This window comes from Cydia strobilella, chromosome 9 (assembly GCF_947568885.1).
Source record: "Cydia strobilella chromosome 9, ilCydStro3.1, whole genome shotgun sequence".
NCBI classification, from domain to species: Eukaryota; Metazoa; Arthropoda; class Insecta; order Lepidoptera; family Tortricidae; genus Cydia; species Cydia strobilella.
In genome coordinates, this window is record NC_086049.1 from 8621040 (window position 1) to 8633725 (window position 12686).

General features: G+C 36.2%; 1 protein-coding gene across 2 annotated transcripts in view; it reads left to right on the forward strand.

Annotated features, from left to right (window-relative positions):
* LOC134744233 (putative inorganic phosphate cotransporter) overlaps positions 1-12686 on the forward strand; it is a 46303-nt gene that overhangs the window by 21469 nt on the left and 12148 nt on the right. The gene's annotated exons all lie outside the window — the stretch shown is intronic.

The window sequence follows — 12686 nt, forward strand, 5'->3', positions numbered from 1 at the left end:
ATTACAACTTATGTCGGCATATCGATTTCAGAGTGCAGTCAGCAAACATGCGCTCAAACATTTGGCTGATTTGGCTCTGGCTCTACCTACTTATAAGCTCTATTAGATCGATTGAGAGTATGCAACTAATTTGGCTACTAACCAATGGGGGTAGCCGGTCGAAGCTATTTATAGATGGCGCCAGTATAGGTTTCCCTGTCAATCCCACCAACAGTGTCAAATTCTGTTTTCTTTATTCATTATTTCATGACTCGGCTGCCAGTCCTTAAATATACCTTTATCTAAGCCTAGAAACCGAAAAAACCCTACGCAAATTAAATTTAGGATAGGGAAAGCTGGAAGATACTCCACCGAAGTTTTAAGACGGCTTAAGTTAATGATGATGATGATTAAATGAAATTTGGGTTTAAAATGTTTGCATGGATTTGTTATTTATACAATTTGCATTCTGATATTTAACTCCCCATTCCATAAATTGCCAAAATTGTTAATTGAAAGTATCCTCAAGAAATACTACGCATAAAATTTTTTTCTTAGTCATGTTTTAAGAAAAACACATGCATTTTACTTTCCTCGTATTCGAAATGAAAAGTACTCAACTCGGGTGAAAGGCATCATTTCTCGGGTGAAACTACCTCGGCTGGAGTGTCTGCTTTTCATCCCTTGGTTAACAATCTATGTCCTATCGTTAAGCACATTTCAATAAAAACAGTATGAACCTACATAAAATGAATTAAGTACAACGGACTAACCTATAGAGTTAGACAAACGATAGGCTGTCTTATCGCTAAAATGCAATTTCTTTAGTTTAGTTATTGTACAGTTTTAATTTAATTTTATATTTTTAAATTCTAGAGGTCGAGGGCTATGATTGTATTAAAGAGTTAAAATGTACTACTTAGAATTTCAATTATTTACCATTGATCTCCTCAAGTGTTAAATGAGTTGACACGGTCAGCGGATACCAATTTGTTAATCGATTACAAAAATAAGGTTAGATAGAGACACCGCTCTACTATAAAATGTGACAACCTGTTTATCGACAATGACTTTACATATTTACATCTTTGAAATCCAAACCAATCAACTTTTGTACTTTGTTTTTTTACGATTATTGTGTGTTTTTATTAGCTCAACCGTATTGACACGACTCGTTGATTTGTCACTACGTAAATCAAATTGATGCAGACTATTGCAGGCAAATTAATTATGTAATTACCTAAATAGGAACACTAACAGGCAAGTCAGGCATATTACCCCAGTAATTGCGGGACACACTAAACTGTTTAGATATTTAGTGGCACTCCAATAACGTTCTAGATGCGAGTTAGCTCAGTTATTACGAATACTAAGGAACTGATTTATCGAGTGCGGAGAAAGGGGCCCAGCCAGCCTGCCGGCTGCTCTCTGTCATTAGGAGAGCGTTGTAAAGTTGTGACTCATTTTCTGGGAGCCTATTCGACTCAAGTGACAGGAGTGAATATGTGGCTATTGGCTATAAACTTAACGAAAGTGGAGAATGGCTCAACGTGACAACATTACGCTTCAAATCTTTTGTCCCTTAAATAGCTAACGAAATCGCTTTATGGTCCGACCTGAAAGTAGACTTAAAGAAGTTGATGTCATATCAATCAAAGGTATGATGAATACATAATTGAAAGCTACAAATCCGGGTAACAAATGATTTACTTGGTCATTTACCGTTGTTTATATTTTGGTTTGGACCAAAAACTGAAAAAAAAAAAAAAACTATGAAAACGGATTATATCGCGTATATTGAATTTATAATACATCCCGACGTTTCGAACCCTTTACAGCGTTCGTGGTCAACGGGTGACTGAGGAAAAAATTACAAAGTGCAAAAATACCCACATACTAAAATAATGAACAATCATAGACTACAAACTTTAAGGCTGGTTGTACATGCAAAATCGGTTCATAAGGCTAGTTATACACTACAATTATTTTCAAGTAAAGATATATATATATACGCGATAAAAACTACGCCGGCTCCAACCCTACACCACGGACCCGAGAAGATTTAATTCCCTCCTAAATTGTAGGAGGGTATCCCAATATGGGACCGGCAACAAAAGTGATTGTTGACCACGAACGCTGTAAAGGGTTCGAAACGTCGGGATGTATTATAAATTCAATATACGCGATATAATCCGTTTTCATAGTTTTATTTCATGAGTAACTATCGCGGTAACCAAAGACAATATTATGAAGAAAAAAAAACTTTTTTTTTTTCAGATATATACGTATTTGGTTTCCTCTAAGACAAGTCTAAATATGGAACCTCACAAATTAAGAAATGGACAAGATTGTTGATTGTAGAGATTCAGTACACACCTGAAGGACTCAAATTTTAAGATGGGATAGAGCAAACTCGGATTATACGCATTTAGGGCCAAATTAAGGTATTAAAATGATTACCAGCGTGCTGGGAATTAATTCCTCAAAACGCTTTTATTGGATCTAATTTGACTGGCGTATGTCGTTCTATCTCTTTTGCGATCGAGTCTTGCGAGTGATACTTTTTAGGGTTCCGTACCCAAAGGGTAAAAACGGGAGCCTATTACTAAGACTCCGCCGTCTGTCTGTCCGTCTGTCACCAGGCTGTATCTTATGAACCGTGATAGCTGGACAGTTGAAATTTTCACAAATGTAATAATGTAGTTAATTCTGTTGCCGCTATAACAACAAACAACAAACACTAAAAACAGAATAAAATAAATATTTAAGTGGGGCTCCCATACAACAAACGTCATTTTTTTGCCGTTTTTTGCGTAATGGTACGGAACCCTTCGTGCGCGAGTCCGACTAGCACTTGGCCGGTTTTTTTAATCAAAATAGCTAATGGAGGAATACAGATACAAATACGTAGCTATAGCCTACTTGCCGGCAAGCCTCCAGTTCTTGTATGACTGGTTTTCTGTTGCTGTTGCTAATGAAGTTCCGTTTGATTTAAGTATTAATTAAACGCTCCTGTCGCGTCTTGTGTGCTAATTAATCCTTAGAACCTATGTTTTATTTTTGTTTTTAGTTATAGTCGTAAAGAATAAAAATGGAAAGTTATGCAACAGTGAGCTGCAGGCTTTGCTTTACTCGACTCCCCTGCATGCATGCCAATAGTTTTAGGATCCAGTATCCTTATTTTTAGGGTTCCGTACCCAAAGGATAAAAACGGGACCCTATTACTAAGACTCCGCTGTCCGTCTGTCTGTTACCAGGCTGTATCTCACGAAACGTGATAGCTAGACAGTTGAAATTTTCACAGATGATGTATTTCTGTTGCCGCTACAACAACAATTACTAAAAAGTACGGAACCCTCGGTGGGCGAGTCCGACTCGCACTTGTCCGGTTTTTAGAAATAGACAACTTATTATAAGTTAGGAGGCAACATAGTGTTATGTAACTCTGAGACTATATATCTGAGGTATAGTAACTTATTTAACTAACAACTAAAGGCTTTTCTTCGTAAATCAATCTTTACCTACTTCGTCTACATAATTTAAAGCTAAGCAAATATTACACCTAGTACGCAATGTTAAGTTACTAGCTAAATTTTATCCATCCGCTGTAGTGCCTGTAGTCAAAATCAAGAGTTAATGGAATTTTCCAATACATATTTAAGTACTTACGACTACATTAAGTCCATCCAGTAAGATGGCGTATGTCCATCAGAATTCAGATTCATAAGCGCCATTTCGCTACGTGAGATCAGATGCGCTTGCCAGCCAGCCTGTCTGCCGAAGGCAACTGCTCCAGGTCTGCCATTGGCCGACGAGCCTCATACGATACCTGCACAGTAAATACTTTATTATCAGTAGGTACTTAACTTCTTTAACTGGGAATGTTAGCTAAGTTTTAAACAAGTAATTAATGGCATACGCATTCCATTACTCATTCCTACATGACTTTTTTGGACCTGAAAATTCTCGAATACTTCAGGATTTATCCAGTTAGATTAAGTAGGTAACATGTAGTAAATAATAATAATAAACTAGTCTCTGTGACCTGTAGACCTTACGAATCCATACAACTCCGCCATTTTTTAAATAAATAATATAATAATATACAACGACATATATATTATAATATACATAGAAAACAACCATGACTCGGAAAGTTCGGAAACAAATATCTGTATCATCACACAAACAAATGCCCTTACTGGGATTCGAACCCGGGACCATCGGCTTCATAGGCAGGGTCACTACCCACAAGGCCAGACCGGTCGGCAAACCATTCCATCAATTTTGAAACCATAAACAGTATCGACTCAAAAATTCCAACCAATTATCTCCGCACACAAAGTTCACATTCTTATTTTTGAAAAAAATGAAAGTAAATGAAAGATTTATTGGGTACACAACAGGTTTTAACTAGGATCGAAACAAGTACCTTCTTTTAAGTAAAAAGATACTTGTGCCAGAAGGCTCCGCTCTTCCATTAAGTACAAGGCTTACCAAAATCATCTTAAATTAAATTAAATTATCTTAAATCTTAAGCTTATACTTATTATAAGGTAAGATAGGTACATTAGGTACTTTAGATTAGAAACTAAGTTTAATTTAATACATATTATATAATATTACCATGAATTTCTATTTCTATTTAACATTTTTATTTAACACTAATAGAATCGGTTGAGAAATGCGACCTGTAGAGGAGAACAACAACCGAACAGACATACTAAATTTTGCCCAAGTTAAAAAGAAGACGATCAGTTAACTACGGATAGGTATATACATGTGTGCCACATATTGAAAAAGTATATTATTATACGTTATGTGTTAATAAATTAATGATAATGCATACAGTGTATTAGTTACACCCCAAATTACAATAACAGAGACATTCAATTCCATAACTAAGGGGTCCGTTATTCAGAGGGTTACTGTCGTAGTAAAATTTGTAGTCACAGTTTACTGCCATCTATCGACACACGATTAAAACTAAAAATGAAAATTTCAATTTCAATTCAATTCAATTTCAATTTATTAACTAAAATGTTTAAAATGTATAAAAATACCAAAAAATGTATATATGCATAAATGATTTTTAGGGTTCCGTACCCAAAGGGTAAAAACGGGACCCTATTACTAAGACTTCGCTGTCCGTCTGTCTGTCACCAGGATGTATCTCATGAACCGTGATAGCTAGACAGCTGAAATTTTCACAGATGATGTATTTCTGCTGCCGCAAAAACAACAAATACTAAAAAGTACGGAACCCTCGGTGGGCGAGTCCGACTCGCACGTCCGTTTTTTTTAAAATATTTATTATTTTTATATGATTTTGACCCATGTTCTTTCACTAATACGTGTTCAAATTATTAAATAACGGACGAAACCGTCAACGCCATCTAGCCGAGAAAAGGTCAAAAGGTGTAGCACCATCTATCCGAGAATAAAATTTTCTTGATTTCCGAGGCACGTTTTTTCCTTAGACTTTATCTTATACGGAGTTACATAGATCTTTGTACATAAGTATATAGGAAAGTTGAGGAATGGTTGCTTAAAACAAATTTAATTAGCCTCCCGTAAAAATCAAGTTACTGATCTATGTTTCTACGCTGTACCTAGGTACCTATCGCCGGAATGCATCGGCCGGTTCAATAGAAATCTGAGATCTGCGAGTACGCGGTAAAAACCACTCCTTCTAACGAGTTTCTCAATTCCAATGCCAATTTTAGTAGCCGACTCGACAGGAACGTGCCGTCTTATGGTCCTGGTTTTTGCGCGGTGGAGTAATACTAATGATGTGCGTACGTGTACGCATCCGATTAATTGCATTTTGCAAGTTATCTCTGTTGATGTACATTTAATGTGTAACAATTTATTGATTTATTTGAAAACCTTGAAAATACCATAGAGATATCATCATTATTAAGCAACATTGAGATAAAAATATAGGACAACCAAGGAAACAAAAACGCAAAATAAGTAGAAAAACTATTTTTTATCAACATAATAAAATGTCAACTACCTTACAAGATATGACAGGCCGTCTCAATTATTTAGAACAGCAGAGTCGGGCCAGCAACGTCGAGATACAGTGTGTACCCCAAAAAAGTAATGAAAATGTAATTAAAATTGTTATGGACTTAGGGAAGATTGTAAAAAGCGAAGTAAAAGAAGAAGACGTCTCTCACTGCACGCGAGTCATGAAGTCAAATAACAACAATAACCGACCTAAATCCATTATTGTGCAATTTAATACACCCAGACTTCGAGACTCATTCTTAGCTGCAGCAATTAACTTCAACAAATCTAAACCTGTTCCCGAAAAATTGAACACGTCACACCTGGGATTTGTGGGTGTGAAATCCCCGATATACGTTATGGAACATTTGAGCCTCGCAAACAAGTCACTTCATGCGGCAACACGAATAAAAGCAAAAGAGAAGGGATATAAGCATGTCTGGGTGAGAGGAGGCCGCGTCTTTGTGAGAAAATCTGACGTTTCCGAATATATACTGATTAGAGATATGGACTCTTTAAATAAGATAGTTTAAGATAGTTTAAGATACCTAGCAAGCTGATTTGTTATAACTATTTTAAAATTCTCGAGCATTAATATATATTATCAAAACATAGGTGGTCTTAGAACCAAAACTCATAGTGTTTATACGAATGTCTGCTGTTCTAATTATGATGTTATAGTTTGGACTGAGACCTGGCTAAACAAAAGTGTTTCTTCACATGAACTTTTTGATGACCGTTATACTGTATTCAGGAGGGATCGAGAGTCAACCGGCTTTGATTGTGGTAAGGAGGGTGGTGGTGTTCTTGTAGCAGTATTGAAAAGGTTCGCGCCCGTTAGAATGTATAGTTGGGAAACTAACTGTGAAGATTTATGGGTCACTCTCGATCTCCCCTTGCATAACTCATGTGCCAAAATTGCTTTATGTGCCGTATACTTACCCCCACCTGTTGTGAAAACTACCTTAGATTATTTCCTCTCAAACTGTAATGAGGTCATGGAGTCAATTGATAGCTCGACAATTCTTATAGGAGACTTTAATCTGGGACGCATAAACTGGGCACAACCGAATAATCAGCAATCACTTAACGTTAAATTGTCGCTGACAGAAGAGATGCTAATTGATTTTGCGAATTTAAATAACCTTGTTCAGCGTAATGGCATTCTTAATAATCTCGGCAGAACACTCGATCTAGTTTTGACAGATATTATATCTACATCTGTTTCCAATGCTTGTGAGATTCTTTCTAACCCAGGCTCTCATCATCCGCCCATTGTTATCACTATTCCTTTAATCGAGACCAATAGTTTAAAGAGCAACAACCTTCCCTTGATCCCAAACTTTCGTAAAGCTGATTATGACAGCATAAATAAACACTTAGATCGTCAAAACTGGGATGAATTATTTGGAAACTGTGACGATGTTAATGAAATGGTATCAACGTTCTATGAGGTTCTTATGGATGCAATTATGTTACTGGTCCCTTTTTATAAAAAAACCCATTCGAACACATATCCAATTTGGTTTAATCGTACTCTTATAAAACTATTAAAAGAAAAAAATAATGCAAGAAAACGGTACAAAAAGTTTAAAAATCCGCGAGACCTAATTGAATTAAAATTACTAAGAAAAAGATGTGACGCATACGCAATCTCTTGCTATAACTCCTATATTTCTCACGTTGAAAATAATATACATAATAATCCAAAATATTTCTGGTCCTTCATAAAAGCAAAACGAGGAGGTGCGAGTAGCTTTCCTGCTTCGATGACAGACGGGGTTACTGTAAGCTCGGAAGGATTAGAGATTTGTAATTTATTTGCTCAATATTTTTCATCAGTTTACAGGGAGGATGACACCAATAACTTTAATATGGCCAGTGTCATAAAATCATCTGAATGTCTTAATAACGTAACATTAAACCTTGACTCGATTAATAAAAAACTGAAACACCTTGATGCTGCTAAAGGAGCTGGCCCTGACGGTATCCCCCCATTTTTTATATCTAATTGTTCAAAAACATTATCTTATCCGCTACATATTATTTACCGTGAATCGCTTGAAACTGGTATTTTTCCAGATGTATGGAAAAGAGCTAAAGTTGTTCCAATACACAAGGCCGATGATATTAGCGTAGTGAAGAACTATAGACCGATATCTATACTTTGCACTTTTGCCAAGATATTCGAATCCCTTATCTGTCCTTTTATTCAATGTCACTTCAAACAGTATATAACCGATCATCAACATGGTTTCGTTCCTGCACGGTCAACTTCTACCAATCTTGCCTCCTTCTCTGAGCTTGTCACTACGGCTGTTGATATTAATAAAGAGATCGACGTTATCTACACCGACTTTAGTAAGGCATTTGACCGAGTTTCTCATATGGTCTTGATTCAGAAGCTTTCTTCCTACGGCGTCACGGATCCCCTACTAAAATGGATTGAGTCATATCTCCATAACCGTTCATTTTATGTAGTTATTAATGGTTTTTCTTCTCAGACTTATAATATCCCTTCAGGTGTTCCACAAGGCTCCCACCTTGGTCCAATATTATTCAATATATTTATAAACGATTTGCCCGCCCAACTTCATCACTCTATCCCGTTCATGTATGCAGATGACCTCAAATTCGCTAGAATGATAACTTGTCCTTCCGATATCGCTCTCCTCCAGGATGACATTGACAGACTTAATAAATGGTGTTCAGAAAACGGTATGTCTCTCAATGCCAAAAAATGCTCCTCTATTAGTTTTACACGTAAGATCAATGCAGTTTCTTCATCCTATCATATTGCTGGCGAATGTCTTCCTAAAGTGCAGACTATACGCGATCTAGGAATTATCTTTGACACAAAACTTACATTCGTTCCTCACATCGATGCAATAGTAAAAAAAGCTTCAAGTATGTTAGGATTTGTCATAAGAAACGGAAAGGTATTTCGTAGGACACAAACCAAAAAACTCCTCTATTACAGTCTAGTACGCAGTCACTTAGAGTATGGTAGTATCGTCTGGCGACCACATTATGCAACTCATTGTCTTCGGATTGAAAGATTGCAAAAAAGATTTATGTGGCACTTGGCTCGATCGGTAGGTCTTGCTAAAAGATCTTTCTCTTACAAGGATAGGTTAAAACGTTTTAAAATGATATCTCTTGAGAATCGTAGAGATCTACTCGATCTCAAATTTCTCACTAAGCTTATAAGAAATAGTATAGATTGTCCACAACTCCTGAGTAGCTTTCGATTCTCAGTGCCTAGAAGAACACCGCGTTTTGCTATCAAGCCACTGTCTCGCCCCCAGCGCCGAACTGTTTTAGGGTCAAACTCCCCGGTACCACGCTTGAGCATTTTAATAAATAAATATAGTGACAAGTTCGACATTCACTTTGACTCCTTGTCCAAAATTAGAAATTTATTCACTAGTAGTTAGTATATTTAGTTTTAATTCCATATTTAATAATACAACTTAAACAGTCGACATCATGGTTGCGCTTTGCTCCTTATTCTACAATAATAAGGTGTTCAAATGTGTCGGCTTTGTCGTTGACTTTGCTTTTAAATTATTCGCATGTGGTGTTTACCAGTAATTAGTTATACATTTAGCATGTAATTAATGTTTGAATAGATGTAAGCCTCAATGTAATAACTGTCGGTGAACCTTAAAATAAAATAAAATAAAATAAAATAAAAACAGATGTCCACAATAAACAGACAAACTACTGAAAAAAAAATTGGTAAAATGTTTGTTCGTTGGTAAGTATAATTAAATAGTTTTCAAACCATTCCAAAGATAATTTAGGTAGGTAGATATGCACTGTCTTGTTTCTGAAAACTAGATAGACGAATAAACTGTGGAAATTGAGTGTACCTAAAATCCTTGTTTTTAAATTGTTTAATAAATTCATTTATACATATATAAGTAGATATGCCTTTTAATGAAATTATTAACGTTAGAACTCTATTCTGTTCATCAGTATTCTGCTCAGGCAATCGGAATCGGAAATAATAAAACTGTCTTTGTGTGTCGATGACGTGCGCAGCATTACGTCGATTGTCTAAATATTTAATGGTCTGGTGATGCCGTTAAACATATATATATTATTTATTTATATTTGTGCTGTTTTGACATAACATACCTATAAGACAACAATAAAAAATAAAGAGCTAAAATATGACGTGAAAACTAAAAACAGGATCCAATTCCTAATATAAATAATCTGCAAAGCTTTTTCAGTCCTTAGATACATGTAAGTATAGCCCGCTCCAGACTACGCGGCGCGAAGCCGCGAACGCGAGTGTGGAGTCGATTTCGCTGATTAGCGAACTAGACTCCACACTCGCGTTCGCGGGTTCGCGCCGCGATTCGCGCACGAGTGTGGAGGGCCCTTATAATCAGAAGAAGTATCATGAGTAATGAGTATAAACTTGCGAGACTTTGTGAAGACTTTTTTCTACAATTCCTGAAAGACTAAGTACAATCCAATTTTAATAATTTACAATGTAAATATAACAAAACTTGTAAAAACGCTGAATATAAATTTTTTGTTAGGGTACCCACCATTTTAGACTACTTAATGGACGCAGTCCAAATGAGGCATAGAATGAATAGCTTCTACACCATTAAATAAAACACAAAGCAAAACAAAACCACTGAATGCAATATTTTTTGTAACAAACTGTAAATGAAATGCTTATTTTGGAAGTTTGTATTTTGACAACCATATCCGTAGAGAAGACGAAGGCTATAGAACAGAATCTCTAAAACATGCTGCGTTGGAAAGTGCATGTCAAGAGTTACGTATCGTTTATTCAAGTCAGGTGGAGAGGCGATTAACAATTAGTGTGTCAATAGAAACACCGAGTTAACACCGATAATTACTTAAGTGTTGTTGAAGCGACAACCGCGGATATAGAACTTTTCTAAATGGACGTTAAGTAGGTAAACTGTTGATTTGTGCACCCATATTTTTACACTTGACTGTACATAATTATATACTGTAATCGTTTTCGTCTCAAAAGATTTTTTAGATAACTGAGATCGCGAAGGTAATCGCCATCATGAATAAGCAAATAACCCTACACAATGTGATGCGGAAAATATGAGTTGTGTTCAGAGCGGACACCTTGTTGTCCGAGGTTGTATTGTAACACACAGAAGAACATTAAGGAGAAATCAGTCCATGAGTTCAATCGTGAACCTCTTTCTTTATTAAAATCTGCAGATTTAATGACGTTAACTCGACAGGCTATCCGATCCAAACTCATCGCCTCCTATGAAAATCTAGTTTCGTCCAGATGCTCCAGTCATTGTTAAACCCTTCACGGTTCGCTTCACAGAGGAATGACAACAATTACACATACGCCCTTTGATTCCACGTATCGTGGTTATTGTTCGAGGATCAGTGTCATTAGTCGTGTCGTGGCCAAAGGTCTCGGCTGCACTTACGCGTTGACACTACGGTGGCGTGTAAATAGGCTTCTGAAAAAAAAAAACAACGTGCACTGTCAACCATTGTCAACACAATATGAGTCGTAAATTGAGTTATTATCTCGCGTATGTCGTGAATTAAACAGTAGTTGAAATTGATTGTACCTACTGTGATTTATGGGGAATGTAGACGTTTTAGAGTTGATTTCAATTATAGGTTATTAATGTTGTACCACAATGTTAATGATTTTTGGAAAAAATACACGGAGACAATTGATTTCAAAAAATATTTTAATATTACCATTTATAGGGTACAATCAAATATTGTAAGGCAAAAATGACCACATCAAAACACCATCTTTTTGTATTTTTTCTTGAGCAGAATTTTGCAGGAACCCGTTTCTGAATAAACAGTTTATATATTATGATTTTGACACGATCTTGATGATCCTCTTGATGATTGGTTCGCATCTCAAGCACAATTTTATTGCATTTCGCAAGCACCAATGTTTACGGTCGTATCAAAATAATATAAAAAACAGAATAAATTGTTTAATCAGAATCGGCATCCAGTGACGCCATGAGGTTGAAAGCTTTCATGTAAAAAACCGGCCAAGTGCGAGTCGGACTCGCAGACTATTACGGAAAAAAACAATAAAAAAATCACGTTTGTTGTATGGGAGCCCCATTTAAATATTTATATTATTCTATTTTTAGTATTTGTTGTTATAGCGGCAACAGAAATACATCATCTGTGAAAATTTCAACTGTCTAGATATCACGGTTCATGAGATACAGCCTGGTGACAGACGGACAGCGGAATCTTAGTAATAGGGTCCCGTTTTTACCCTTTAGGTACGTAACCCTAAAAACCGAGATGTGCTTACCTATGTACGCTACGGCAGGAAAAATGTAGAAACGAAGATAAAACATAGATGTAGAAGCGATGCGAAGATAAAACATTTAGGTACCTGATGCAATCCTAAATACAATCAGTGTACCATTCCTAGTTATACTATCTACATTAATGAATTGCCTCACTTACAAGCTATACTTGATCGATGTTTATCTGAGATGATTATATATCAATGAAGTTAATACACTAACATACCGGATGAGCAAATGCTAACGGATCGGACGAGATCCTCGTATAAGGCTACTGACCGATATGTTTATACTTTATAGGTAAGTGCAGCGGCCTTTTCATTCACTAGACTAGACCATAAAACATAATTTTAGCCGACGATACCTATCAAG